At 42.6% G+C, this 5316-nt stretch overlaps 1 long non-coding RNA gene across 1 annotated transcript; it reads left to right on the top strand.

The window, feature by feature from the left end:
- Window positions 1–4078: 4078 nt before the first annotated feature.
- Window positions 4079–4933, top strand: LOC122013540. The gene is made up of 3 exons (XR_006120589.1): window positions 4079–4539; window positions 4599–4732; window positions 4873–4933. It is a non-coding gene; the product is annotated as an uncharacterized LOC122013540 (long non-coding RNA).
- Window positions 4934–5316: the final 383 nt, after the last annotated feature.

Genomic DNA, 5316 nt, shown 5'->3' with positions numbered 1-5316 from the left:
TGTGGAGATACCGAGCACTAGCCGATCGCCTCTTCCCTAGTTGAGCAACACTGCCGCCGATCGAAGCCTCTCTTCATCTTCCTCTTCAGCCTAGCATCGGCTGCTGTCCCTCTCTGCCCTAACGTCGCGATCCTTGCCCTCTCCACTGCACAGTGCCGACGCCGACCCACCTTCACTGGCCACCAGGTTCAGCCGTGCCCTAGGTCTTTCACCGGCACACCTCTGCTCGGGTGGTTTCCGGCCAGGAGCAAGAAGGGTCAAGTCTTAGTTCTTCCTGCTTGGTCCGATTATTTCAGTAAGGTAAAAGATTAGGTGGTCAGGTGGGTTGTGGTTTGATTTGTGGTTCCATTTATTGAACTCAACATGATCTCAGTGGGAAGGATTTCAGCAGGGGGATTCGGTTCCGTGGGGACTTCGTTTGGTTCTAGCAGCACTCCAGTGAGCAGTTCCCTTTGTTCCAGCATCAAGAGGGGCTGTGAATTGAGGTATCGTGTAAATTTTGATACATGATGAATTAGGTTTATGTATAGAATTGGATTTGGTATTGAATTTAATCCATTGCTTGTTTTGTTACATGGGAATAATCCATTTCTAAGGAAGGATAAGGTTATTAAATAGGTTGGAGATTTTTATTTAGCTATATAGCTAAATACATTATCTGTTTGATAAACGCAGGACTCTGATTCGAGACCGTATCTCGACGGGTATCTTGATTACCGGATTGGACCATTTTATCGGAGGCAGGTACTTTTGACTTATGTCATTTGATATACATAGTAGTGAAATTTAACAAGTTGCATTAATTATGTCCTTTATTTGTTTCGGTTAGTCACTACCCAATATCTGATACATGATTGATTGATTGCTTGAGTTGCATCCCATGTATACTTTATTTGTTTATACATGCTTATAGGGGGTAGTGATATACCATGCTTCACCATGTTCAGGACCTAGGTTTTATACCTTTGCTGTACCTTTGTTTTGATTTGATTCGTTGACCTATGATGCATTTATATATATGTATGGATTAGGTCAGGATATTCTGTGGTTAGTGCCATGCACCATTTGCATGATTGCATGCTGTGCGATAGTCCGCTCAATTATTGTTGAGCACATCGCCAGTTACATGGATCTGCACACACCACCACTCATGGGTTAGTGGTCGATTCAGGCAGAGTGTGTTGCAGCAGGGACTCTGTTAGGCACCGTTGGTCCGCTCATGGGTAGTGTGACACAACGTGTTATCCAGCAGGGATTCCTCCCCGTCATCGTGTACCGGGAGTTGAGAGCATTGCGCTCCCCCATTTATGATTTGGGGTAGGAGGATAGGAGTACTCCGACAGCATCCCGTCCACTCGGTCACTCATCAAGAGTAGTGACGACAGAGTGCACAGTTGTCACAGCCCTACCCACTCGGCCCCACTATTGTGTGAGATGATCGAATGGCGTCAGGGGTGACCATGACGCATCATTGGCATCATATGCATGATGCATTTATTCCTTGTGTTTGTGTTTGCTTCATTTATATGTTGCATATTGCTTGGATACCTATGTTTGACATGCATACAGGATTTCCTTATCTCTCGGACTGTTTGACCTTATACTCAGGTCCTGGTTAGTACAATATACTCCTGTTTATTTCAGTTTGCATTTACCTTTATTATATCAGGAGACTGTACGCATGATTAGTGCTAGGTGTTATTTCCTTATTTTTTATATCAGTTGTACCTGCTGAGTGTTGGACTCACCCCGCCTCCATTGTTGTTATATTTCAGGATGATGCTGTCAGGAGAGAGTTCCAGTTGCTAGTCCCCTGCAGACCACCAGCTGTAGTTGTCTTTTGGTTTTGTTTTGTTTCTTATTTGACTATGTTTGGACTTAGTTTTGTGTTGGTTTTACTTATGGATTTTGTATGAATTCTTATAGTTGATGGTTTTGGTATGATTTGGTTTTATTCTACCACATGCCTGCCTGGACGGCAGAAGAGGTGAGTTCATCAGATTTGAGCATTTCGAGTGTAGTGGAGTAGGGTGGATTTGAGTCAGAGTACTACTGTTTTTGTTTACTATTATTAACTGCGTGGTTGTGACAGCCAGAGGCTGATTAAATTATATTAACTGCGTGGTGTTTGCTTTTATTTATTGTTATTATTCCAGCCGCCTGTGGCTAAGGTATATGTGTTATGTAGAAGTTTCAGATTGTCCGCCGTACAGGGGAGATGCTGTCGAAATTTTCTCGGACAGGGACTTCTCTGGGGCGTGACATTTCTAGTCTCCTCCGTGACGAGATGTCGAGATCCTTGAAAAAAATAAGATCGAAAACGCGAGTCAATCCAAAGGGAGGAGGTGGAGGAGACGCGTCGTGAGTCAATCCTGATCGGGAGAGGAAGAGGCGTCAATCTAAGAAGAGGAAGAGGAAGATGAAGCTGAAAGATGGTTGGACGGCCTGCGGTGAGGAGGACGACGCGATATAGGTTTAGGTTTGGAGGGTAGAGTGAAGTGTTGCAAATTTCGGCTAAGTATTGGTGGGAAAAATAAATTATTTTATTTTATCATAGACACCGGGTTTTAAAAACCACTATTAAAATCGGTGGCTATTAACGAAAAAAAGACGCTCATAGACATCGGCTTAAAAACCGATGTCTATGAGCAAAAATCTGCGCTTATAGACACCGATTTTTGGAAAAATCGGTGTAAAATACTTAAAGGGATCGGTTTTTGCTTAAAACCGCTGTTTTTCCACCGATGTCTATGAGGGTTTTTCTTGTAGTGATAAATCTTTAGTGAGCACTTTAATAAACTGAAAGGAATTCTTGGGAGTTAGAGAACGTACCTTACTTACCTCTATTTCTGATGCTCCCCCTTTATCGCAACTTTCTTCTTCTGATGATCCTTCTCCTTCATCTATGCTCATCTTCGAGATGGTTTCTTCAAAAACTTGATGGTTGCCCATCAGTTCTATTCCTGAAAATGCTTCGACTTCTGATTCCAAGGATGACGATTCATCCCATGTAGCCTTTAGACTTTTGCGCTTCGAGGACGTCGGCCTTTGAGACTTCTCTTTGTCCCTTCTATTTAGTTTTGGGCAGTCATCCTTGATGTGTCCTTCCTCGTTGCAGTAGTAGTATCGGACCGTCCTTCTGTTGCGTTGATACTTGCTCGACTGTGATGTAAATTTATTAGTTTTAATAAACTTATTTAATTTTCTTACCAATAGCGTCGCTTCAGTTTCATCGATCGATGCTTCAGAGTCGGGATCATCCATCTTGGCTTGTAGAGTAATAGGGAAGTGAAAAGTATGAGTTTCTAGATGCCATCGCTCCACTAGAGCAGTAATAAGACCATGATCGAGTTGGATATATCCACACCGACTGACACCCTCAAACCCAGCTTCTTGTATGTGATGCATTACACGCTCTGGTATATTATCAACATGTCTCAAAAAATTACTATCACATCTTCTTACTTTAGGTGGACCATCCTTGATTTCCCCATAAAATAGATCCGAAGATCTATGCTCTTTGTGTAAGAATAACAAGTCTGGTATCAATGGGCCTGGATTTAAATTATAAACTGGAGGTGATGTCATTTTAAACACCCTGCAAATTTTAAAAATTAAATAAATAGTATTTAATTTATTCACAGCAACATAAAGAACTGACATTAAACAAACAATATTTGTAACAAAAAAACAAATAAAGACAAAAGTACAAAGTCTTATATCATAGCAACACCATAAAATAGACTATAAATAAAGTTGTACAAGGTTTCAAATCCCAAATAACATAAATGTATTTGACTTACTGAGATACAATACAAAATACTAATTCTCATCACATGGTATTTGTAAAATACCGAAAATAGGCGAATATTAATAAGGGAATTTTCCGAAATTTTTGGAAAATTTTCGAGAATTTTTCGGAGCTCGTATGGACGAGTTAACGGGGATAAAAACGGGGTCGGGAAAGTCTGTTTAGGCTACCCTGTTTTAAATGAGGAAAAGTTGCATTTTCCTTTTCCTTTTCTTTTTATATTTCATTTCTTATTTTTCTTCTTTTCTCGCCGAATTCCCTCTCATCCTCGCCGAGACCCCCCGTGCGCCCCTCTTCTCCCTGACGCCGCCGAATCTCCTGTGCCCTAACCGCCGAGGCAGTTCCCTCTCCTATCTCTTATTCTCCTCTGCCGACGCCGAACCAGATTCTCTTCTGTGCTCAGCCGCGACACCCATCTCCTGGCACAACCTAGCATCTCCCTCACAGTGTGTTGCTGTCGCGCCGCCGCCGGCCGAGCTGTTTTCCTCAGTCCTAGTTCTCCGGCCGACTTCTCCTCTCGGGCTTGCGACCCCCTCATTTCTCTCCTCACCGGTGCACAACTTTGACTAGGGGCAGAGCCGAGCCCTAGTTTCCCGATCGCCGGCACTCGAGTACCACTGTTTGGGTTCTTCCGTGCCCTAGCACTGAAGCCGACTACCACTGTGTGCCGACGCCGTTTGTGTGCCTAAACCCCCTCTGCCCTAGTTCCTTTTTGCTGAGCCAACAAGGTGAGTGGGTTGTAACACTTGGTTGCACTCTGGATTTCCCCTTCTGACCTAATTTGCAGGTGTAGGGTTTAGCGGATCGCTGATTACGAGGGTAATCTTGTGCTGTGGATTGTTCTTGGGTCCGGCAGCCACTTTCCAGCAGCTATTTCTTTTGGGCAGCAACTTTGTGACTTTCAGTAGCGGCTGAGTTGAGGTAAGTTTGGGATTGTTGATTTTGTTAGGAAGAGATGTTTTTGAAGGTTGATTAGGGTCTTACCCTAGTGGTCGTTGAGATTTTATTTAGCTATTCATTAAGTTCTAGCTAAATAAATGTATGTGTATCGACTGACGCAGGACTTTGACACGAGACGAGCATCTCGACGTCGGATTGGACCTTTCTATTTTCGGAGGCGGGTACTTTTGACTTATGTCATTTGATATACATAGTAGTGAATTTAACAAGTTGCATTAATTATGTCCTTTATTTGTTTCGGTTAGTCACTACCCAATATCTGATACATGATTGATTGATTGCTTGATTTGCATCCCATGTATACTTTATTTGTTTATACATGCTTATAGAGGTAGTGATATACCATGCTTCACCATGTTCAGGACCTAGGTTTTATACCTTCTGTGTACCTTTGATTCGATATGATTCATTGACCTAGGGTGCACTTTTCTATATATATGGATTAGGTCAGGATATTTTGTGGTTAGTGCCATGCACCATTTGCATGATTGCATGCTGTGCGATAGTCTGCTCCATTATTGTTGAGCACATCGCCAGTTACATGG

This window comes from Zingiber officinale, chromosome 1A, assembly GCF_018446385.1.
Source record: "Zingiber officinale cultivar Zhangliang chromosome 1A, Zo_v1.1, whole genome shotgun sequence".
In the NCBI taxonomy this organism is placed as follows: domain Eukaryota; kingdom Viridiplantae; phylum Streptophyta; class Magnoliopsida; order Zingiberales; family Zingiberaceae; genus Zingiber; species Zingiber officinale.
Note: the sequence above shows the minus strand (reverse complement) of the source record. Positions and strands in the feature narration are given on the sequence as shown.